The 26,712-nt window shown below is 37.2% G+C and overlaps 1 long non-coding RNA gene across 1 annotated transcript; it reads right to left on the bottom strand.

The window, feature by feature from the left end:
- Positions 1-1,334: 1,334 nt before the first annotated feature.
- Positions 1,335-2,610, bottom strand: LOC126701844 (uncharacterized). Its single transcript, XR_007647515.1, has 2 exons — positions 2,423-2,610; positions 1,335-1,566 (listed from the first exon to the last, which is right to left on the bottom strand). It is a non-coding gene; the product is annotated as an uncharacterized LOC126701844 (long non-coding RNA).
- Between the last annotated feature and the right edge of the window lie 24,102 nt (positions 2,611-26,712).

The following is a 26,712-nucleotide window of genomic DNA, read 5'->3' as shown; positions in this document are numbered from 1 at the left end:
TGCCTTCCCGGATCGCCACCAAAGGAAAATAGAAAATATGATTTGCGAACCCACCCCATTCTAGTAACTGCCAAAGAAATCCTCAATTTACATTATCAAAGGCCTTCTCAAAGTCTAACTTGCAAAGTAGCCTTGGAACTATTCAAAACTGAGGAAGAAGATGAGTATCGGCTATTTCACCAACGGTCATATGTCAAAGGCCAAAACGATGCCGTTCTACTTAAATGTATTGTGTTTAATGAAGTGGTGAAATGGTAACGTTTTGTACTAGTCAGAACTGTGTCGTTTTGGACTTTGGTTCTCTTCTTCGTTCAGACTTGTTTCCAGAAATGCTCTGCTTAGTGCTCAAGTTTGGTGTGGCGGAGGAAAAGGAACAAGATATATTGTTTTAAGGATAGCTTGGGTAATTTGATACATAATGAGGAGACTATTGCTTCAATCATTAGGGAGGGTTACATTTCTCTGTTCACCACATGCAAAGAAAGTGCTCCTATCTCGATCTCGAATTTATTTATTTACTTATTTATTTTTTATGGTATTTTAAAAATTATGCTATGCCGATACTTTATTCAATTTTCTCCACATTCTCAAACTTTCCGCAATTCACAGGTCTTGTTCAAAGCTGGGCTGCCCTGGTAATGGGAATAGCTTCTGGGACTATTCCATGGTACACAATGATGGTTTTGAGCAAGAAGCTGCCATTTTTGCAACCAACTCAAATAGTTGGGGGGGCCAAGTCCCCTTTTTGAGGGCTAATTATTAAAATATTAAATATTTCTATATAGTAAAAAATAATTTCAAATTTTTTTTGGGGGGGGGGGAGACTTCTAGTTGATATGTTGATATGTTTTAAGTGTTAAGACATTGAACTGGACCATTGTGAGATTTATTATTCTACTAACAACTATCAAATGAATAATAAATCTATGTGTAACGACCCCGCCCCAACTGTGTAGATATTGTCCACTTTGGGGCCCATACCCCTCATGGTTTTGTTCTTCCCCAGGTTGCGCTGGGGAAAAGGCCTCTACACATTGAAGGGAGATCATTCTTTATAAACACATTCTCATGTGCTTCCCTAGGCGATGTGGGATTCCATGGAATGCAAGACCCCCCTTTTTGGGTCACTACAATCCACCCCCCTTATGAGCACACGCGTCCTCGCGTGTGGGACCCACACTTCCGGCTAGGGCATGGCTCTGATACCATAAATATTGTCACGCCCCGAACCCAAAAAGAGCTAGGCACGTGACAACAGCCACGCACTTATAAAGTTTACACTTTACAAGTGTGTAAGGCCCTCTTAAACAATTAAATAATTATCCTTAAGAAAATTTCATCAATAAATTTAAGAATATCCTCAATAAAGAAATTCTCAAAAGATCTCCAATTAATAATCTTCCAACATCAAATAAAAATAAACTAAATCCTTTAAGTCTGAAGGATTACACAAAAGGTAATCTTAAAACATAAAAGTTCAAAACTTATTCCATTGATTTCCTAAACTTCACTCATGCGCACATCCCAGCGGAAGCCCAAACATATGCTACTCTTCCTTATCAAAATCTGAAAGGAGAAAGAGTAGGGGGGGTGAGTTGACAACTCAATAAGAAACCAAATTCCAATTTAGTTCTATCCAACAATAGATCTATGAAGTAATAAGATGTAATATGAATCTTCAAAAGTTATACTATGCTATGGGTTTTCAAAAATAACTAAAGAAATTTCATAGTCTTAAAATAATAAGTTGCAAATAGATCACATACTTTAATCTTACAAATATATCATAGATGGTTTAGAAAGTAGTCAGTTTTTCATATGTCAAAGCTATAACTTATAATAGGTTCTAAAAATACATAAGCAATTTTGAAGACTCAAATTAGTTCAAATACTCAAACGTAATTCATATTCTTAACAATCTTATAACTATGGTCACGCTATATCCCCGTGACTGGGCATCAGAGTACCAATGAATAACCCCCATTGGTTTGGGTATCATAATACCAATGAATAACCCCTATTGGTTTAGGTATCAGAATACCAATGAATAACCCCCATTGGTTTGGGTATCAGAATACCAATGAATGACCCCCATTGGTTGGGTATCAGAATACCAATGAATAACCCCCATTGGTTTGGGTATCAAAATCAATTCATAGTCAATTTGTCCATAATCATATATAATCATATTTTCAATATTCAAATATATTTGTGATATTTCTATATTCTGTACTTTAAATCAATATAGTTAAAGGAACAATTAAATAAATAAATCATATATTCAATGCTCATATTTATTTGTGAAATTTATCTATTCTTTACTTGAAATCAGTAATACAATAGAAATAAATAGTAACAACTGTAAACAATTTTCAATAGTTAAAATACGCAAAATAAAACCCATTAGGATAAGGTTACTTACCTCAGCTAACTCACCACAAGGATCTTTTTCCTAACACTTTCTCTAAATTCCTTAGATATCACCTAAAAAATTTGCAAGCACTATACTCAATAATCAATTAATTTAAGGAAAACTTAAAATGGTACCCGGCTAGAAGAGTGATGGTTAAAAATATCTCATACTTTTTCACTATTATCTCAAAGCAAAAATCCACTTATTCATATATATATATATATATATATATATATATATATATATATATATATTTATATATTCCTTACTTTCTGCCACTAGTAATCCCCTAGGATAATATGCATAAAAGGTAAAAGTCATTTGTAAAAGAAGAGGAACATGTCAGGTACACGTGTTTTCCATTTTTTTTTTTTTTTTGGACGTTCACCCATCTTCAACAAATACACTGTTACGTACACCTTTTCTTTTCTTTTTTTTTTTTTTTTTTTTTTTTTTTTTTTTTTTTGGCTTGTCAAACCTCAAACCTATACTACTAGACTTTTGCATTTTCCCAACTCTATCAATTTTGGGTACAATTCCTTAAAGTAGAACTGTGCAGAATCTGACCCACTATGGCCATGCCTAACCTTCTGCATACCCATCTACATTTAACGCAACTGAGGCATAGAAAAAGAATTCCCAACTATTATCAAGACAGTACAGGTACCAAGAATATGATTTAATCCCTTGATCGTTCGGTTCGAAAAATTCATTAGAGATTTTAAATAGTTTCACTTCTTGGCCAAAATACTCATAAAAAAATTACTCTAATTCCAAATAAAGCTTAGATTGGACAAGAAAAAGATTCTTAGGCTCTTACCTCTATTGTGCAGTCAAATCTTCTCTACTTCAGTATTTTGGGTAGTCTCCTCTCTCAAACATCTGTCAGTATACGCTGACTTAAAAATTAGACTATATAAACTAGGGTTTCCAACCTTATTTTCTAAAAACCCCTTAGTAATATTAATTATAAAAGTTGACCCCATAACAAATTTACTTAAATACCCCTCCTTTTATTTTATTTTACTTTATTTTTTTTTCCGGGTATTACATTCTCCCCCACTTAAAAGAAGTTTAGTCCTCTAAACTTGACATACCTGAGTCCTCAAAAAGATATGAGTATTTCTCCTTCATTTCATCTTCTAACTCCCATGTAGCCTCTCTCACAGACTGGTTCCTCCATTGAACCTTGACATAATGTATGGTACGACGCTTCAACTCTTGCTCCTTCTTGTCCACAATTTTAACTGGTTGCTCTTCATAAGTTAAATCATCTCTTAACTTTAGAGGCTCATACTCTACTACATGACTGGGGTCTGGAATATATTTCCTCAACATTGAGACGTGGAAAACATTATGTACCCCTGATAAGGAAGGTGGTAAGGCAAGCCTATAAGCAACTTTACCCATCCTCTCCAAGACTTCAAAAGGTCCTACAAAACGAGGGCTCAGCTTACCTCGAAAACCAAATCTCATAACTCCTTTGGTAGGTGAAATCCTCAAGAACACATGATCACCCACTTGGAACTCTAATTTCCTTCTTCTAACATCTGCATAACTCTTCTGCCTACTCTGAGCTGTTTGGAGCCGCTCTTTAATCACTTGAATTTTATCTATTGTTTGCTGTACAATCTCAGGACCCAACAATCTTCTTTCTCCAACATCATCCCAACATACAGGGGACCTACACTTCCTACCATACAAAGCCTCATATGGTGCTGCTTTAATACTTGCTTGGTAGCTATTATTATATGCAAACTCCACCAAAGGTAGATGTTCATCCCATGAACCTTTGAAATCAATTACACAAGCTCTCAACATATCTTCCAATGTTTGTATAGTTCTTTCTGAAAGTCCATCTGTTTGAGGGTGAAAGGCTGTGCTAAACTTCAAGTTAGTACCCATTGCCTTATGCACGCTCTCCCAAAATTGAGACACAAATCTTCGGTCTCTATCAGACACAATGGATGCAGGTGCACCATGCAATCTCACTATTTCATTAATATACAATCTAGCTAACCTTTCGAGTGAGAAATCCACCCTAATGGCCAAAAAGTGTGCAGATCTTGTCAATCGATCCACAATCACCCAAATTGCATCTTTACCAGTAGGGGTTCTAGGCAGCCCCGTCACAAAGTCCATAGTAATGTCCTCCCACTTTCGTTCTGGAATGGGAAGAGGTTGCAAATATCCAGCGGGTCTTTGATGCTCCATCTTGACTTGTTGACACACTAGACATTGAGCAACATATTGAGCAATCTCCCTCTTCATGTTGTTCCACCAAAAAGTCTCCCTTAAATCCCTATACATCTTAGTGCCTCCAGGGTGTATCGTGTAACTCGTGTTATGAGCCTCCTTTAGAATTTCTGCCTTGAGGTCTGGATCATTTGGTACACAAAGCCGATTACCAAACCTCAAGGATCCATCCTCAAAAAATGCAAAACTCAGATGGAGAGCCTAGATTTATCAAATCTCTTATCTTCTGCAATTGTGGGTCATTACTTTGTGCAATCTTTATTCTTTCAATCAAGGTAGGCTGAACTCTAAGGTTTGCCAGATGTGCCTCTGCTTCATGAAACCGTACTTCTATCCTTATTTTCCTCAAATCTTCCAAGATGTGTTTTTGTGTAGTCAACAATGCTGCCAAATTTCCTGCAGACTTCCTACTTAAGGCATCAGCTACCACATTGGCTTTTCCAGGATGGTAACTAATAGTCAGATCATAGTCCTTTAATAGCTCCAACCATCTTCTTTGTCTCATATTCAAATCCTTTTGAGTAAAGAGGTACTTGAGGCTCTTGTGATCAGTGAATATCTCACATTGTTCTCCATACAAATAGTGCCTCCAAATTTTTAGAGCAAAAACCACCGCAGCTAACTCCAAGTCATGTGTGGGATAATTTTGCTCATAAGGCTTCAACTGTCTAGAGGCATAAGCCACTACCTTTCCATGCTGCATAAGAACGCACCCCAAGCCTTTCCTAGAGGCATCACTATAAATGGTGAAACCTCCACTACCTGAGGGTATGGTGAGAATGGGTGCTGACACCAACCTTCTCTTCAATTCCTGGAAGCTTTCTTCACACTTTTCGGTCCACTCAAACTTAGCTCCTTTTTGGGTCAAGCGAGTCAAAGGCATGGCTAAGTGAGAAAATCCTTCAACAAACCTCCTGTAATAACCAGCCAGTCCCAAAAAGCTATGAATCTCTGTCACACTGTTCGGTCTATTCCATTCAACTACTGCTTCCACTTTCTTAGGGTCAACAGCAATCCCATCTTTAGATACAACATGCCCAAGGAATGCAACACTGTCTAGCCAAAATTCACATTTTTTAAGCTTTGCATACAACTTCCTCTCCTGCAATAGTTGCAGCACAAGCCTCAAGTGATTCTCATGCTCCTCCACACTCTTGGAATATATCAAGATATCATCAATAAATACTACAACAAATTTATCTAAGAAGGGTTTGAACACCCTATTCATCAAGTCCATAAAGGCTGCCGGTGCATTGGTTAAGCCAAAAGGCATCACTAAAAATTCATAATGACCATATCTTGTACGGAAGGCTGTCTTGGGCACATCAACAGTCTTAATCTTCAATTGATGGTAACCGGAACGAAGGTCAATCTTAGAGAAAACCTGCGCTCCTTGGAGTTGATCAAACAAATCCTCTATCCTTGGTAAAGGGTACTTATTTCGCATTGTCACCCTATTCAGCTCCCTATAATCAATGCAGAGCCTCATGCTCCCATCCTTTTTCTTTACAAACAACACAGGTGCACCCCAAGGGGATACACTAGGCCTGATGAAGCCTTTGTCAAGCAACTCTTGCAACTGTGCCTTTAATTCCCTTAACTCAGCAGGTGCCATCCGGTATGGGGCTTTAGAAATTGGGCTAGAACTTGGTAATAGGTCAATAGAAAACTCTATCTCCCTATCTGGTGGTAACCCTAACAAGTCTTCTGGAAACACATCTGGGAACTCTCTCACTATAGGAATGTCCTCCAGCTTCAATTCACCTTGTTGTGTGTCTCTCACAGTGGCCAGATATTCTTTACACCCTTTCTTCATCATACGTCTAGCTTGTAAAGCTGAAATCACCCGTGGAGAAGTATATGCCCCACTTCCCACAAAACAGAACTCAATCTCGCCAGGTACTTGGAAAATTACCTTCTTCCTATGACAATCAACCATGGCATAATGTGCAGCCAACCAATCCATCCCAAAGATTATGTCAAAATCCCGCATCTCCAGCAGTGTTAGATCTGCTAGTAATTCTCTATCTGCTAATTTGACAACACAAGACTTGCAAACACTATCAGTAACTACTACACCCCCAACCGGGGTATCCACACATAATTCAGACTCCATAGGCTCAAATTTAAAATTATGTTTCTTTGCAAAATTAGAAGATATAAAGGAGTGAGTGGCACCAGGATCAAACAATGCATAAGCATAAGTTGTGGAAACCGGAATAATACCTGTTACCACAGCATTAGAAATATTAGCATCTTGTTGAGTGAGTGCATAAACTCTTCCTTGGATCTTGGGCTTTTGGCTTGCTCCCTGATTCTGTCCTGTTGTTGGTCTTGGGGTGGTCTGAACCTCCTTCCGTTGGGGACACTCAGCAATCCTGTGACCCCTTTGTCCACATGAGAAACATGCTTCAGTATTCCAGTGGCAATCCTTATCTGCATGAGGCCTACCACATCGAGAGCACTTTGGCAGTGCCTTGGTATCAGTACGTTGTGTTCCTTGTTTCTTGGCTTGAAAGCTGGAGCTTTGCTCTCCTTGCCTAGGCCTCTTCTTCTGGTTATTATCTCTATCTGCTTGAGCCTCATTAAGCCCCATCTCCACTAGTAAAGCCTTACTCACCACCGCCCTAAAGGTAGTCAACTCAAAGGGCACAACTCCTTGCTTAATTCGAAACCTTAATCCATCTTCAAACCTTCGAGCCTTAGCTTCTTCATCCACCACCATTGTTGGAGCAAATTTGGCTAACCTGGAAAATTCTACTTCATACTGAGCAACTGTCATGTTACCTTGTGTCAGCTTGATGAACTCTTTTTCCTTCTGAAAGCGAATGCTCTTAGGAAAATATTTCTCATAGAATACAGACTTAAATAGCTCCCAAGTCCAAGGCTCAGTCTCTTGGCCACGTTTTTCTTCTTCCAGCCGCCACCAGTCATAAGCATCTCCACGCAACATATAAGCTGCATAAGCCACTTTCTCACCCTCTGAGCATTCAAGAACTCTAAATACTTTCTCCATCTCAATGATCCATTTTTCTGCTTCCATAGGCTCAATAGTCCCCTCAAAAGTTGGAGGAGACAACCTCTTGAATTCAATCATCCCACCATGATTACCTCGGCGTTGCTCCATCATCCTAGCCAAGTTATCTCTAGTAGTGACCTGTTGTTGGACCACTCCAACCAAGGTCTGCATCATCTGGATCATCTCTGGTGGCTGGCCTTGGTTGTGCCTACAGTCTCGGTTCGCATCTTGCTGATTCCTACCATTGCCAGAGTTGTTGGGAGTGTTCCCAGTGTTTTTACTGCGAGGTGGCATCCTAACCTCTCTGTTCATTAAGCACATAACAAACTAACATGTTATCAAACTAAAAAAAGAGATCAAAAACTCATCTAGTATATATATCATACAACGTATCCCCAAATGTCTAATTTTCTACCCCTCTCACCATTTAGTTTCATAAATCAATGCCTAAGGATCCAACTTGGCGCTCTGATACCATAACTGTAACGACCCCGCCCCAACTGTGTAGATATTGTCCACTTTGGGGCCCATACCCCTCATGGTTTTGTTCTTCCCCAGGTTGCGCTGGGGAAAAGGCCTCTACACATTGAAGGGAGATCATTCTTTATAAACACATTCTCATGTGCTTCCCTAGGCGATGTGGGATTCCATGGAATGCAAGACCCCCCTTTTTGGGTCACTACACTATGACTTCTATTTACATCAATTTTTACTCCCCTCAGATTGAGATTTTCATAACCGAGTGAGACTTTTGATGAGAGGCATATGTCGCATTACCATTTTTTTTTTTTTTTTTTTTTGTGAAATAAAGGAAATATCAAGACAAGAGGAAGAAATATGAGAATTAAATAATATGCATAAGACTCAAGGGGTCAGTCACACTATAACTCAGATGATATACCTCTTTGAATTCATATCATTTATGCATTAATGATATGTGGTAATGATGAATCTGTCAAGTTTTTGAGTGATTGGCTACATATGTGGCATGAAAGAGGTTTCCAAATCAGCAAAGTTCGAACTGATGGTGATCAATGTGACATGCAAGAAGATGATTATAGGCCAAAAACTCACCCGTATACCAACCCCATTAATAAACTTGATTTTCTTACAAAAGATATCTCATTTGCTTCTGATACATTTCGAAAGGCTTACCCAATGTGAACCTTGTACCGGGCCTTAGCGAAGTAGATGGAGGCTAAGGTTGGGCTACACAAAACTTGGGCACCAAAAGATCCTGTTAATATCCATATATTCTTAGTCCGAGGAGACGAGATAGATATTTGTAGGTTCTTACTTTAAGTTTTCCAGTTCTTTTTCTGTTCCTTTTCCTTTTCTCGCGTGCCATTCTTCATGAGGGCTCCCTTTCTTATATAGCCTCCTTGAAGCCATCGTGAGCGACGAAATTTATATTTTGTCGCTATTTATATAAAAATTAGTAATATTTAGCGACGAAACCTAAATTTCGTCGCTATATGTTATGTTGAACTCAGGCGAAATTTTTCGTCACTAAAAGTTTAAGTTTTTTGTGACAAAAACTTTCGTCGCTAAAGGTGTTTTTGAGAACACTATTAGTGACGAAAACTATTTTGCCGTTGAATATAACATATAGTGACGAAAATAAGTCGTCACTAAAAATAAAATCCAACACTGTTACGGGTTGTTACGAATCGTGTCCTTACAATTAGTAAGTTAGAATGTTACATTAAGTTAGAATATTATATTTTTATTTATTATTAATTTAGAATGTTACTTATAGATATGTATGCTGGTTTAAGTTTGATATAACTTATAACCATTTGAATGAAATCAACATTAAAACAAATTATTTAAATATCAAAATAAGAAATAAAAATTAAATTTCTTTTAAGTGTACAAGTAAAATTTATTTTTTTAATCTTAAATTTTGAGTTAATTCTTTTTTTTCATTTTATTTATTATTAAATTTAATTATATTATCAAAATATTTTTTATTAAGCCGTGCACACAAGTTGTTTGACATAAAACTTGAATTGGTTAATTTGTAAATTGGGGGTCTAAACGTTCAAGGGTGTTTTTACACTATTTGAACTTTCAAAATCTATCCAATCAAACTAATTTTAGTAAGTAAACCATATTACAGGGTGAAGAAAAGAAAAAATATTGCTAAGCAACACTGTTTGGGAGCCAATACTAAAGTTGAACTGCTATCATGATTATCAAAATGAGGTAGCAATCGTCCAGGCTTCATTTCAAGACGAAATGGGTCAGGAAACGCCGAAAAAAAAGAGAACAAAAAAAATTTCCTTCAATTGTCCATATTCTCAACACCTGGACGACATTTAGGGAAAGTAATTAGGTTTGAGTTGAATGATGATCTTCACAGGTGTGGGCCGTGTGGCAATGCCTACAACTGTAGATTTTCTCTTCAAGGCTCATTACAAACAATCTCCCCATGCCTTCAATCATATATTTCTCTAAAAATCTATGAAAATATAAGGAGCATGTGAATATTTAGGTGTGCAACTTTTGTTTTCTGGCTTGGATAGACTTTGTCATCACACCGAAAGCCTTTGGGTACCATCTCAAGAGCCCATAGTCGAGTTTTGGCTTGGCTTCCCAACATCGTAGATAGAGGCATCAATTTCCCCTTCGACACCTATCAAATAAAAACTTATAGTGCCAGGTTCAATGTAATCTTGGGCATTTTTAGTGTCTCACCAATTAACTTCAAACCAATGGTAAAAAAATTAGAAATAATCTGTCTACCAATAATCCAGTATTGTTTCAAAAGAGAAGAACCTAAGGAATAGCACTTAAGGTACTATATATAAGTTTTGTCCATAGTTGTAATGTTCAGGTACCTTTGGACATATCATTTTTGTAGACCTTGGATGGAATACTTTCAATAGTTAGACGGTACTTTTGACCTCATTCTACAGTACAATTGTTATTTAATAGATAATTTAAAAAAAATTTAATTATACAACATGCTACAGTACAAAGGGCAGGGACGTAGTCAACGCGAGCTGATGACTCGCGCTTACTAGGAATTCCTCGTTGAAGACCAACAATTGCAATGATCTATCCCCATCACGATGAAATTTCAAAGATTACCTTGGCCGACCAAGGTAATCTTTGAAATTTCATCGTGATGGGGATAGATCATTGCAATTGTTGGTCTTCAACGAGGAATTCCTAGTAAGCGCGAGTCATCAGCTCGCGTTGACTACGTCCCTGCCCTTTGTACTGTAGCATGTTGTATAATTAATTTTTTTTTAATTATTTATTAAATAACAATTGTACTGTAGAATGAGGTGTTTCAAATTAAATAACAATTTCAATTTAGCGTACCCTTTTGTTATTTACTTTATTTTTTGTTTTCTTTCAGATTAAACTTAACAAGGAGTAAAACTCTATCTCTCTAACAAGTCCAACTTAAACTCAAACTCAAACTCAAACATTGATGTTATTTCTTGATTATAAAATTTGATATCTCCTGTGATTTGTTTGTCAACGGATACAATTGATGATTTGATTTTATACTTAAAAAGCGAAGAAGAACATGCTTTAGATGAATAGCTATTCTTTAAAATGAAGAATAACTATTCCTATCTAAAAGGGTTGTAATAGCTATTCCTTAGTAGATGTAAAAATTTCTAACATTAATATATTTCCAAATAAATAAACTTTCCATATCCACCTAACAATTATAGAAATAAAAAATCATCAAAAAATAACTCATCTCTCTAAAATTTAAAATATATTATTTTCTAGGAAATATATTTGTATGAATGAGATATTTCCTAAAATAGATCTAGTCAATATTCTTCAAACGTGCAGGTTTTTTGGGCAGCCATTTTACTGCAAGTCAGTCCACTATATCCCAAAAATGACCAGTGTTACTGAATCCCCAATTAGGTTTCACATAAAAATATTTCGCCGGACCAGCTGGGTCTTCATCCCCTTCATATTTTATGCGTCCAACGGTGGTTTCTTTCCCACCACAATTTATATGCAATGAATACAAATCTACATAGAAGCAGCACCACATTAACGACAATCAAATACAGGCAAACACAATAAACAAAAATAAAATTGTCATTGTCTTGTGAATTCATTTTTGTAGCTGTCTTGTGCAATTCTTTCTTTACATATCCCATGAAGGAATAGAATGGATGGTGGCTGTTGTGCATGAAGAAAGAGAAACAATTAAAAAAATCAAGAAAATTTGATATTTTAATGAAATGTAGTGTAAAACAAATAATCTAATAGAAGAGTTGAACTCATTACCAAGCAAGATTACATACTCATGAATAAATTGTCATGGTTGTAAATGGTCATTCTCAAGATTTTAATTGAGTTGAAGCAAGCATTAAAAGTTTAAGAAAAAAAGCTGGCTGTTGCGGTGCTGGTAGACTAACAGAGTGGCTATTTAGCGCGAGAACTATTGATGCCATAGTGGGTCTGTCAGCTGGATCCTTCTGAACACATAATAAGCCAATGTGGATGCATTTAATGGCTTCATCTATCTCATATAACAATAAAGCAAAAAGAAGATACCACTACCCAAAAAAAAAAAGTCCTATAGCCGCATTTTTAAAACGTGACTATAGCTCATAAAAACGTGGCTATAGGACGATTTAGCCTATAGCCGCGTTATTTTAGGCCGCGTTTACAACCGTGGGTTTTTGATATCTAATCTCTATGTGCTTTGTCTTAGAGTGTTGAACAGGGTTCTTAGAGATGTCGATAGCACTAGAATTATCACAATAGATAACCATGGTGTCTTGTGATATCTCATAATCACTCAAAAGCTTTTTCATCCAAAGAAGCTGTAAACAACAACTTCCAGCCATTATAAATGGCGAACGCAGGTTGGTTGAAGCGTCGGGGCAGCTTAGCCCCTTCAATTCTATACGTGAAGGGTGATCTCGAAACCTGGTCCAACGCCTTCTTCATAACATCGTTACCTGAACCCTTACTTCTTCACTTGTTTCTTGGACAGATTTGCATGGCTTCACTTTTTCTTCTCCTCAGCCCAGTAGACCCTAACTCTTTGAATATCAAAAAATATAGCCCCATTCTTTGTTTACCTTAAACCAGCCATCACATGAATATACATTAATAATTTATTTTAGGAAAGTTTTAATGGGAAATTGAAAAAACTGTCAAAAAAATTAATTACTTTTTCAGTTTCCCATAAAATGTTTTTTGAATTGGTTTACTAATGTATGCCCTTAGGGTCATAAGAAAAGTAAAAAAGGAATTGGTGAGTTTTTTTTTTTTTTTTTTTGCTAAGAAAAGAAGCATTAAGCAGATCTTGTATTGGTTAAAAAAGTACAATGCCAACTTATCCAAATTTACTTTGAAATTGATGAATACTGGAAAAAAAGAAAAAAAAAAAGCGAAGTGCCTCACCAAAGCACTGTTACCACTACAGTGCTTACACAGTACAAACACTCTGAGTGTACAGTACCAAAGCACTGTAGCGGGAATTGGCACTTTTTATATATAAGATATCTTATTTACAAAAAAAAAAAAGAAAAAAAAAATGACGTAGAATACACCAACAGTTATATTGTCATGTGTTCTGTGCATTGTCTATACCTCCCTTGCTTAAGAAGTGTCCAACAATTACATGTGATAGGAGGGTCCACTCATGGTAAATAAACAGAGCCTCAAATTTTATAAAAAATGACTGAAATATCCCCAAAACCTAAAAATTGACCAAAATACCCCTAAACCTAAAAATGACAAAAATATCCCCCGAAACCTAAAAATTGACCAAAATACCACCAAAACCTAAAAATCACAAAAATACCCCCGGGGAAGAAAATTGTGAAAAAAATAGCAAAAAAATTCAAAAAAATTAAAAAACCTCTTTCCAACATTATTTTTAGCCAAAACTGGACGAGATAGGCCAGGAAAGAGAGAAAAAAAGAAACTCAAAGAATGTAGAACTTGTTAGATATTAAGGTGCTTTAATGCTTGTTTGAGATATAACGTCCATTTTTTTTACCACTATCTATAGCTAAATTGTAGTAAAAAGTTGTATCTATAGCAATTTCTGTCATAAGATAACATAATTTAAAAATACTTATCAAACAGTGTTACTTTGACACTTAGAGCACCATTCCATTCTCTCAAGTGAAAACTGTAAAATGAAGAGAATCATGTTTAAAAGAAAAATACTAAAACTACAATTTTTTTACAAATTGTTGATGCGGTGAGTGGTTATTGGCTTAAAAAAAAAAATTTGGGATTTGCACTACTTTTATTGTGTTTATGATTAACATCACAAATTTGAAGATAAATTATCAATGTTTGAGTTTAAGTTTAAGTTAGACTTGTTAGAGAGATAGAGTTTCAGAAATTGATTATTATTTTTTTTTTAAGATTTCCTAGGTAATCGGCTACTCGTTCAATACCGCGAGAGGGACTTGCATATCATTTTACAAAAGCAAGTCTTCCAGACTTCCACTAGCGTTTTAAAGCATTTCTTTGCAAAAGGCCTTTCGTGTTTAATACTGGTGCCATTGACCTTGAGTTCACAGGGACTTGTTACACTTGGTCAAACAGAAGATTGAGGTATGCAAACATTAGAGAAAGGCTAGACTGCTGCATTTGTGACTAGGACATGATGCTTAAAGAAGGAGAGTATGTCCTTTAGGGGATGGTTCAACCATGGATTGAGGATCTAGGGTGGTTTTCATAATAATTGGTTGCTATGTTAGATGATGTGCCTCGTAAAACATTGTATAGGCCTTTAGAGTTTTTTAACTAAAAAAAATGTAAATAAATCACCTTTTTTGTTCTTATCAACTTTTAATTTCTAAATTGATAAAAATCTTAATTTGATTACAATCCAAACTTTTCATCTAATCCTTTTATATTATAATTTATTACAATTAAAACTCTTCATCTAATCTTTTTTTTTAAATTATATTACTATGTGAAAGAAAACACAAATTTTGGACAGAACCAAGACCTTGTATGGTCCTCGGACCCAAGCCTCTGGGGAAACCAACTACTTACAAAGAAAATACAAGTTTTGGTGGATTGGGGTCTGCAAAACTGATTAAAAGATTAAAAAAGCTGTGATTTGCAAGATAAATTGGGGGGTTACAGTCTATTTGGATTTGGATTCAAAGGAATCCATGGTGGCCAAGTGAAAAATGAAGAGTATTTTGCAAGCTATTAAATGGGAAGTAAAGTTGAGTTGTTGCAAGAGGGAGTTATTTAGTTCCAATTTATTGTAATCAATAACTAATATCTTTCACAGCTAAATGCATAACTATTTCAATTAATATTCATTTACTGATGCTATTTTGCATATTTATAAGAACCAATGTTACTAAACCATGTTAAGAGACCTTTATAGCTCAATTAGTACTGGTTCTAATTTTTTTTTTTTTTTAATTCAATTTAATTTTCTTCTTGATTTTTTTTCAAGTTTGTTATAAAGGATTTCAACCATATCCTAAGAAAGGTTTGTAATCATATGTAGATTCATTAAATGCAAAACTCATATGCAACTAGATTGGGTTCCATCTGAATATAAAAGGCTAATGGAAACTATGTTCTCAAATATGAATTTGAAAATGTGTTTCCCACAGACGACGCCAAACTGATGAAGTATGAATTTGTCAGTCGAAATGAGCAGATGGAGCTCCCCGCAAAAGGAGCTTTCCCCCTGCTTTGCAGCCAGTCATCCTCCAGGCGTTTGTACTCCTCTATGCGTCTCATCAGCTGCCTCATGTCCTCCGGGGGTCTTCTCGTCAGTGACTCCCGCAATTCAGAGTCTTCGGACAAAAGAAGACGGGTGAAGTTGTGGTTCCCAAGGGGTTGGGGTCGTCGGCGAAGAGGAAGCAGCCGCCCAAGTCTGACTGTCCACATAAGCAGCAGAAGGTTCCTTTGGAACCCGTTGTGGGCTTGATGGCTGAGGGAGCGAAGACCGACATTGAGAAGACGTGTTGTGCCCTAGCATAGGCCTTGCGCAAGTTGTGGCAATACATACTCTACTTCACCACGAGGTTTATTTCCTGCATGGTTCCCATCAAGTACATATTTGAAAAGCCTGCCCTCACAAGGACCATTAAAACATGCCAAATTTCATACTATACTTAATTTTATTTATCAATTAAGTCTGGTGGGTCAAATGAAATTTCATTAATCTGCCACCCACTTTAACCCATTTGATCAACCAACCCATGGCCTTTATGGTCTGGTCGAACAAGTATGCCATTTTCTTAAAGTTAAATTGAAGTTTTGAATTTATGTTGATGGTCACTCTTTAATAACCAAATCAAAATCAATAAATCTAAAGTTATCGTAACTTTTACAAAATATTTCACAATAATTAACACGATAAGCTGTGAATAATAGATGATAGGATATGGTTTGCCAAGAATTTCTGGAGAGAATGGGGGATCCCGAGAGAATTGCTTAGGGATCCCCGAGAGTTTTTCCCTTTTTTGCTCCAGGAGGGAACTAACATCTGCTAGTGTTAAGTATTGGGGGTTGGCTCTCCCTCCCACTGCTGTCGAGACCTAGATAGATAGCTATCTGTCAGGAATCTGTCCAACTTTAATGAACAGCTCTTCTTCACTTGTTTCTTAGACAAATTTTCATGGCTTCAATACTAGACTTGAATTCTTGTTTTTTGCAAGGTTTTTAAACCCTGATCGGAAACCTGAGGCCCCGAACGAGGAGGCAGCTACTCCTGCGGCAGCGCCTACTTAGAGGCCAAGCACTACTGAGAGCCCAAGCACGAGCACAGCTCCTGCCGGACGTTGCTCTCGTCCGCCTGTTCCAATGTAATAACTAATCCATGTAATAAAGATGCAATCAAATGATCAAATTACATTATACATAAATAGTTATTATATTATAAGAGCTATTACAGTATAGCAAATGTACTTTTAGTAAATTTGGAGGGAAAAGACTAGGATCACAATTCTTTTGCCTTCCAGAAAAACATTTGTGAGAACCTTCGAAATTCTGCTCCCAGTTTTCTTTATGCCACTGAATTGTCTGATAATGGAAAGAATGAATGCATCATTGAAGGATGGGATATTGTGGAGCATCCCATGTTTCTATGCCTATATGTCTAGATCTATGTTTTCACATGTTTGTATGCTTAGACTTGTGTTCTTCCATGCTTTTATGCTTAGATGTACATTCACATGCCTACATGCATGCTTCCATGCTTATATGAGGATGGCTGAAGAAGATTAGGAGAAGACTGCTTTCATCACGAGTCAAGGACTCTACTGTTAAAAGGTAATGCCTTTTGGATTAAAGAATGCCGGAGCTACTCAAGATGACCACGTCGCGAATCCTCCAGTCACTCCTCTGACTTCGTCGGCCAATCCCTCAGTTGTTGAGATCCCTTCAACTCAGGATGCCCCAAATCAAACCAAGGGCGACGGGACCCTACAAGACCTCCCGCTGTCCGACCTCTTGGTCGGAGATGAGGGTTTTGGTAATGCCACGCCTTTATTGCGATCTGCTTAGATCTGCCCTTCATCAATGTGGGTGTCTCTTTACCTATCCAAGAAACATACCGGACTACAAGATATTTCTTTGAATTCATTCATGATGCGTTCCTGCCGCTTCATTATCCGAAACGCGCCTTTAATGATTTCCCTTTACGAGACCATTTAAATTTGACGGTTATTGACGGCGTGGGGAAGTGGGAAATACCCCTCTTTTTAAACTCGATTTTCTCTAAAACAAAGTTAAGCCCTATAGTGACATTTTTAAGGATCCTATAGTGACGTTTTAAGGAACTATAGTGGCATTTTATAATCCAATCTCCATGAAGTCGAGTTACATGCTAATTAAATTTTTTTTTATTTGTTTGCCCTTAAAAAAAAATTGAGGAACACCCTCAAGAAAAATTAGGAACACTCTCAAATTTCAAAAAAAAAAAAAAATAAATAAATAAAATATAGGCAACTCCTGGACTGAACCGCCCACAATAGATCCACAGCTTGTCTGTGACTGATCCGTTGGACTTGTCCAGGACAGTTTGCGGAGTGATGGAATCTGGTACTTTAACTTCATGAGATTCTTGTTGATCATTCAGTCCTCCATTCCTAGGGGGAAGAGATCCATTTCCACTTATAAATACCTCTTCACCAAACCTAGAAAGGAGAGGAAGAGGGGCATCCCATGGAGAGAGATTTCTTAATCGAGCTTTGAAGGAAAGATATATCAACTCCCAAACAACCTTCCTAAATGTGATGGGAGATACCCAAGTGTTCTTGTTGTAATTTTCCAATGGGATTGTAATTTTTGGATTTTATGTGTGGTTTTCTTGCAAAATATAAATATGTTGTGCTGAGTTGATTGCCACCCATAATCGAAAGCTTTTACTATCCAGATTCCAGAATGTATGAGGTCAAAGACGCATTTGTGCACAACTTCTTTAAAGCATTCCAATTCTGTATGACCAAACTACAAGGAATGTGTTAGCTAAGACTAGGAATTTCAGATGGAACTGTCAAATGTGAGAAAAAAGTAAAGGAACCACCAAATGTGAGAAAAGAACTGTCACATGTGATGTTAGAACTGCATAATGTGAGGATGGTACCGTCAAACGTGAGAAAAAAAGTAATGGAACCATGAAATGTGAGAAAAGAACTGTCATATGTGATGTTAGAACTGTATAATGTGAGAATAAAATCGTCAAATGTGAGAAAAGAAGGAAGATGATCGTGTTGTGAGGAGGCCATCATGTGGAAGCCGGTGTGCGGAGGCCGGCGGCAGAAAGAAGATTTGGAGTGACTGTGGAGTACGAGTGTCACCGCGGCGGGTGGTCAAGCAGCGGTGAGGTGTCAACAGACTAGCGACTTCACTGGGGACACTTAGAGAGTTTAGCCTTTAGAGCTTTTGATAAGATCCTAATCTTTGGAAATTGGCTTTCAAAAACATTGAAATTGGCATTAGCCTCCGGGGCTTTTCTTTTGGAAAAATGCTTTTACTATATCCTAGTAAACTAGTTTCAAAATGAAAAAATTTTCAATACTAACCTGTATGCCATTTCATCCATGACAGTTTTACCAATACATGTAGCACCTGCACGCCGGCATGCCCCTGGGATGCCCACTGCCTGCCTGCTCATGGGGAAATAACCTCATTTTCCAAAAAACCTTCATTTTTAGGAAATCACTCCAAATATGTGGCCAAGGCATGCAGCCAAGGCCATGGCCAAGGCATGCAGCCAAGGCCATGGCCAAGGCATGCATCCAAGGCCAAGGTGGACGCTGCTGAGATCGTCAGGAGGTGCGACAAATGCCAACGATACGGGAATGTGCAGCGGCTTCCAGCAGAGAAAATGATGACCATAGCTTCCCCATGGCCGTTTGCACAATGGGGAATCGATATCGTCGGTCCTCTGCCCCAAGGTAAAGGTCAGGTAAAATTCTTTCTTGTTGCTATTGACTATTTCACAAAATGGGTTGAAGCAGAGGCCCTAGCAACGATCACTGAGGCTCGGATCCAGAACTTTGTGTGGAAGAACATAATCTGCAGGTTCGGGATTCCCTCGACGATTATATCAGTGAGAGTGTTGTTATGTCAAGCAAATAAACTGTTTTCTTAATTGTGCTTAACACATTGTTCACCACTGCAACAGTCGGAGGGGCACCTGCCGAATAGGTTGACCCGGTTAGGGGTCCAACTTGTCCAGTAGGAGAGGGAAAAAATTTGCAATTGTAGCAATTCAGTTGCCGAAATATGAGAGGAACAGTAAAAGGAGGAACTTTTTTTTTTTTAGAATCGTAAAAAGAGAACTTGGAATTTCAGCAAAAATTTAGAAAATTTTGGGGCCCACAAGGAGAGACAATTGTTTTTGAAAAAGTTTGAATGCTCATATGTTTCCAAATTCATGGGAAATTATGATTATTCTACTGTCATTATTCATAATTCTATTATTCGTCCTACAAGCTCACCATTTAATTGTGCATAGTAGCATTTCTAGTGTGAATAAAAAAATATATATATAAAAAAATAAAAAATATATATAAAAAAAATTTAAGTTAATTCAATTGATAAAATATTTCTTCGTTGGCATTTGTAGAATAAAACTACCTTTAAAAAACAACTGTTGAGCGCATTGAATTTAAAACAACAAAATAACTGCACCGCGTAAGCAAACTAAAGCGGTCCTCGGACTCAAGCCTATGGGGAAACCAACTACTTACTAGAAAAAATACAAGTTTTGGACAGAACCAAGGCCTTGCATGGTCCTCGGACTCAAGCCTCTGGGGAAACCAACTACTTACAAGCGATGGTGAAGCCTAGGCGTTTCAACATAGGAGATCTCATCCCGAGAAAGATCTCGTCCCGAGAAAGGTCTCTTTGTCAACCAAGAACCTAGCACATGGGAAGTTAGGCCCAAACTGGGAAGGACCCTATAGAGTTATCAACTGTAAAAGGCAAGGATCCTACTACCTGGAGGCCCTGGACGGGAGAAAGTTGGAACATCCTTAGAATGTGGAGCACCTGAGGAGGTAAATGGAGAAAGTGCAATAGAGCACAAAGTAAGACAAACTTAAAGATAACTGTCAATAAGACAATCTACCATGAGTCTGAAATGCACAATGAAAACCACATACAACCAAAAAAAATTGCAGTGGGACATATCAAACTGAAAATTGAATATCTACAGTACTTTCAGTAATAAGTTTTTAGTTTCAGCAAAATAAGTAGCATCCAAACAGATCCGTAGCATACAATATATTTAGAGTTTTTAAGAAAATGGTAGAATGTTTAGTTTAAGGTGAATCAGTCTTTAAAATCCTCCTATGGATAAGTTGCATAGTTTGCTTCAAGAAAATATTGTTGAAGACTTGAAAGTGATATATGTTTGTTATGAGACAACGAGATTTTGGGTTGGTGGGTACTCAGTTCTTAACTTTCAACTACTCTAATGTATTTTTAATTACTTTTATTTCCATTTCTTCCAAATAATAATATAAAATGATTTTGGGTGGTTTAATGTAAAGAAAATCACCCACAAAAAACGAAACTATGTAATTTTGGAGTCATTAGCAGCCCGAGATGGAGCCAAGACTTTGGGGCAAAAATATTTTTAAAAAATCATTATAAAACTTTAAAGGCAAAAATGCAAAACTAACTCTCTAACTTTCACTGCAACCTTTATTTTTGTTAAAAAGAAGATGAGAGAAAGAAATGTCATAATGCTAATCCTAATCCAATAAAAAGATATTAAGTTGTGTAAAAATGCCAAAAGTTGTAGCAGGTGATTTATCCTTTGAAATATTTGTTTAATATTTCAAAGTTGATACCACAATGACATTTGTGGTTCAAACTTGCTAGGACCAGGAGTGCATCGCCGGTAGAAGGGACGAGCAGGCCAGTGCACACCAGGGGCGGACCGCTCTGCCTAACCCAAGGTTCAACTACGAGCTTTTTAACTGCAACAACTTAAATATACGCTATTGGAGCTGGACCCTGTGGAGCATGTTAACCACTTCAATCAAAGAATGACTGTGCATTCCAAGAACGAGGCCTTGATATGCAAGGTATTCTCATCTAGCTTAGGGCCTGTGGCAATGAGGTAGTTTGACATCGGTTAACTTTTCCTTTAAAAATTTATGGGAAAAATTAACAAATACTTTAAGGACATTAGTTCAAGAAATGTTCTTAAAAACTCTTTACGAGGAGAGGAAAAAAAAAACAATTAATTTTTTGACGATTTTATATATTTCTTATAAAAATAATAGGTCATGTTAATGGATGTTGCTTTCATGAGTTTCAGTTTCAGTTTCATGTTCTTTTTTAAAAATTTTTTTTTTTTTTAACTTTTCTGGTTTGCTATTTGGGTTATTAGAGAAGAAGAGAGAGAAGGCAGTGGAGCGAACATAGGCCAAGAAGGGATAAGATTTTTCAAATCCACAATGATTACAAGGGTATTCCTCCATTAAATGTTTTGATATTGTAAATAAAATCTTGTTAATCTTCGTCTACCCCAACAAGATCTTCTGTTTCTGTCTTCGTTTCTAGGTCTTTTTTGTGTTTGTGTGTGTGAGTGTGATAGCCGGATCAAAATTAGGGTTTTTAGGCCCACTCGAGATCGACTTTGGGTCAAACTTGGTTGAAGTTGTTAAAAATCTTGGAGAAACTTGGATTTGATGTAAAACTATGGAAAATGTTGTTTTCAAGACGAAACGGGTCAGGACAGGCCGAAAAATAGAGAACAAAAAAAATTTCCTTCCTATCCGATCGAACCCGACCCGAGTTAGAAAATTCGAAAATAAATGCAAAAAAATTCTAAAAATTAAAAAACATCATCCAGGCTTCATTTCAAGACGAAACGGGTCAGGACAGACCTCGCAATGCCTTGGTTCTGTCCAAAACCTAGTTTGTCATCCAAGTAGTTGGTTTCCCCATAGGCTTGAGTCCGAGGACCAGGGAGCTGCAACCCGAGGGGATTTCGAGATCGCCGCCACCAAATTAGCACCCAAAACGAGATCAGCGGCTCGTATTTTTGGCCCGGGGCCGACCTATTCTGGAATCAATGGAAGAGGCTATAGTTGATTGTTTGATAAATCCAAAAACTAGAACTAACCATGAGATGATTGACGGAATTTTTATTCCTCAAAAAGCTGAAATCATCAAAAAAAATTCCTTTGGCCTTGGCTGCGTGCCATGGGGGGCTACCTTGGCCTTCGCTGCTGCATGGCCTTCGCTGCATGCCATTGGGGGGGGGGGGGGGGGGGGGGCTGCCTTGGCCTTGGATGCGTGCCATGGGGGGGCTGCCTTGGCCTTGGCAGCATGCCTTCTTGTCCTTTGGCTGCGGCTGCCTTGGCCTTGGCAGCAGAGCAAATTACAAAAAAGGACTTTACAGGTTGATACTATAATGATAATAATAAAAGTAATAATATATATTTTTTATTTAATGATGTAATAATAAGAAAACATCCTATAAAAAAAATTTAATAACAACAACAACAATAATATAGTTCTATTTAATAGTGTAATTTATTTTTACCTAATTTTTATCTTTCCCAATATCTATCTCCTACTACCACAAGCTTCTCTTTCACTTATGGAGTAGTTGGACAGAAATCCTCTACACTCAACCACATGGTCCGCATCTAACCTTAGTAATTTCTAAACAAATTCATTCAACTGCATCCAAGCTTCTCCAAATTCATCTTCTTCGCGTCACCCACAACTTCATCCCATACCCGACCTGAGTTAGAAAATTCAAAAAGAAATGCAAAAAAATTTTAAAAATTAAAAAACATCATCTAGGCTTCATTTCAAGACGAAACGGGTCAAGACAGGCCGAAAAACAGAGAACAAAAAAAAATTCCTTCCTATCCATTCGAACCAGACCCGAGTTAGAAAATTCAAAAATCAATGCAAATAAATTTTTATAATTAAAAAACATCATCCAGTTGTCCTTTGTGGAGTAGAGAGCTAGAAATGACATTTCACACATATTTACAGAGAAAATAATGAAATGATGAAAGACACCTAGAGTTGCGTTTTTAAAAACGCAGCCCAAACCGGGGTTTGTAGCTGTGTTTTAGACACCCTAGAGCCGCGTTTTTTCACACCCCCAAATGCGGGACCTATAGCCGCGTTTTCGGGGGTATTTCGGTCATTTTTAGGTTTCCAGGGTATTTTGGTCATTTTTTGGGTTTTAGAAGTATTTTGGTTGTTTTTAGGTTTCGGTGGTATTTTGGTCATTTTTTTGGGTTTCAGGGGTATTTTGGTCATTTTTAGGTTTTAGGGGTATTTTGGTCATTTTGTCCCTGCCCCAGTCCTGACTCCTAACACACTGGCGCCATGTTAGATATGCTCATGAGAGAGCGGGTGGTACTGATAATGGGTGTCCTCGGCTCAATCACGCCGAAAGTGAGACGTGACGAGCCCCTGCTTCGGATTTTGGCTGAAAGGAAGGTGAGACAAATCTTGAGTCTCCGCCATCCTTGCCCTGACCGAGCCATTTCGAGCTTTATTAGAACATGGTGTTTTTGGGAGGGGAATGGCTTCTTCATTGCTTATTACTATGTAGTCCATTGTTGTCCTACATAAACGTACGGCACCAAGGCTTTTTTCCTCCAAGATTGACAATCAGTGAAGCTCAGGATCTCAGCCCCCGACTAATAAGAGTAGGTTCGTTGGTACCTGTGAGGAACGGGTTAACCAATACTGTTTTTCAAGGTGGATATCGATGTAGTAGTGATAGGGCATACCTTTGAGTTCTAGGAGGTGCGCAAGTCAAGCATTGACTTCTCCCTTTGTTCTAGGGATGATTAGGAGTGGTTTTCTACTAAGTTTAGAGTGTGGCGAGACACCAGAGATCCTAACTTTGTGTTTGACTTATCATCACCAATCTCAGCCGAGCTGCCACTTTTTGGCCTTTGTGCAGGCCAAACAAATAAGATCAATCTTCTTAAAGATCTGGAGTGTTATCTTCGTCATGCCTAAACAGTCCCTGGTCATATGGGAAATAAGGGTTGTGGGCAACAGATTCCTCAGAAGAGGCTTTAGATTCTTCTTGAAATTTGATTGCTTGTTGTGGGTCAAATTTGATTGCTTGTTGAGTTTTGGGTCAAATAAATGTGAAGTTTTGATTTTGATTTTGGGTTTAGTGAGCCAACTCAAGTTTTTGATTTTGGATAAAGTGTATGTATGGAAGAATAATGATGACATGACTATTAAATTAGGTGGGGTATTACTATTATCTGTATGAAGAATTTTTTATTACAGTGGAATGTATAGAAGGGAAAAATGGCAACTGGCAAGTGCAAAAGACTTCACTTCACGTGAGCTTTCCCCATTATTTTATTGATCAATGTGTAAAAAAAAAATCATTATTTAATTGATCCGTTAGCCACATCAGCTTTTCTTGTTAGTTTGGTGACAGAATAACAAGGCCTTTGGCTCCTTCTTTATTTACCTTTACTTATTATCTGTACCTAATTTTGGTCCAACCGAACCTGCACATTCATAAAGTCTTATTATAAAATTTTAAATTTATATTTTTTTATTCTTTTGTTTGAGAAATCCTCACTTAATGGCTTAAATATAAGATATGCATTCTAAAAGTTTGCTGTACTTATAAAACCTGTGATGTTCTTGTGAAACTACATTGAAAAAATGTCGTTAAAAGTTGGAACCTTTTTTTAAAAATAAATTACAATTACCAATGGAATTGACAGCCCCCAAGCTCTCTCTCGGCTGTAGGGAATTTCATCGAAATTCCAACCTGTGAGATACAAAAAAATAGAGAAAACACACGCCAGAGAAAACACACGCCAAAGAAAACAATCACATGCATAAGACAATATTTACGGTGTGCGCCAACTCATGGACTGGATTGATAAGTACAAGAGGGTTGAGGAAGACCAGCAGTTGGGGAAAGGAAAAGCTAAGGTTATCCCTCAGGAGATGAGGAGTTTCAGGTCGGACCGGGCCCGTGTATTGTTTATGAGATTCATAAAATCTCTTTTTTCAACAAAATTTTTATTAAAAATTGATCTTAGTAGTTTGTAAAATGTTATAGACCAATTTGTGGTTATAGTATTACTCTTAAAAGAATTAATGATATTATTAAACGAGTGCAAATTCTAATTTTATAGAATAAAATTGCTAGAATTGATTGAGTTTACAATTCAATCAATAAACACACACACAATAAACATGTCTATGTTTTATTTCCTGAACTAGTTCAAATGCAACCTATGTCAACTTTCCTGATATGGTTGTCATTTTCATGGTGTGTTTTATTCCTTTGAGTAGATTGAGATTGAAGTGTAATTCTTATAAAATATTTACTTATTTTTCTTTACTTAATATGTTATGTTTATTTTTTATTTTATTTTTTGTTTAGTTTATCTTTTCAGGGTGGGCAGGCTATTAAACAGAAAAGATAACTCTTCCCGAGGCCCCCGCCGACGTCTCCGGACTCCCTAACGTTGCCGTCAGCCGCCACGTCCCGGTTCAGGAATTTTAACCCGATTCCCTTTCGAAGCTCGCGTTTAGCGGGAAATCCTGCCCATTTGTCACCACACCCAAGCGCTAATGAAGCACATCACTTATAGGGTATACCTTAGCTAACTGATTCCAACTTTTCATTGCATTTGGGGTTCGATGCAACATGTTGCTAGTAGGGACACCCTAATGATTATCTATTATGAGTTCGTTCATAATAGAGTGACTAAATTTTATATTGACCATCAACCTACTACAATCCTCCACCTTTTCTAAAACTTGTGACCTACTTCTGGAAGGGATGCATTTATTAGATAAAAGGCTGACGCGGGCTCTGCTCGCTGCTCTGCTGATTCATGATAACTCGACGGATCGCACGGCCATCGTGCCAGCGACGCATCATTCAAATTTCTGCCCTACCAACTTTCGATGGTAGGATAGTGGCCTACTATGGTGGTGACGGGTGACGGAGAATTAGGGTTCGATTCCGGAGAGGGAGCCTGAGAAACGGCTACCACATCCAAGGATCCACACCAACAGCAACATAACTCCTGAAACAAAAGCAGAATGAATCATCCTTATTCTGCAAAGAAAATTACAATCAATCGTAGAATAAGGATTTCTCATTCCACTCCTATCTAGAATTATTTTTAGAATCATATATATGTTTTTTCTTTTTCTTTTTATAAATTATAATACTTATTCTTATTCCCTAGTAATCGTTAATATTAGATTGTATCAAATGTGCTCTTAGTTTCAATTTGAAGGAACTAAAATAAGGGTGAGGAATTTTGTGAATCTATAAAATTTTCATTTGTATTGCTTTTGATTAAAAAAAAAAATGTCATTATCTTTTTTAAAAATTCAATAGTTATAATGTGGGGAGGAATGACATTTTGGTTAGAAACACCAAAAAGAGTATTGATTTTATTATTTTTTTTTTTTTGAGAAAAAAGAGTATGTTATTGTGTGTGTTTATGGTCTGACCAACCAAGTTTTGCAAATACTTTGATTTTTTGTGCAAAATTGATTTAATGCTTGAAAATTTATGGAGAATGTAAGA

The sequence above is a fragment of the Quercus robur genome, chromosome 10, assembly GCF_932294415.1.
Source record: "Quercus robur chromosome 10, dhQueRobu3.1, whole genome shotgun sequence".
Classification (NCBI taxonomy): domain Eukaryota; kingdom Viridiplantae; phylum Streptophyta; class Magnoliopsida; order Fagales; family Fagaceae; genus Quercus; species Quercus robur.
This window is presented reverse-complemented; position numbering and strand designations above follow the sequence as displayed.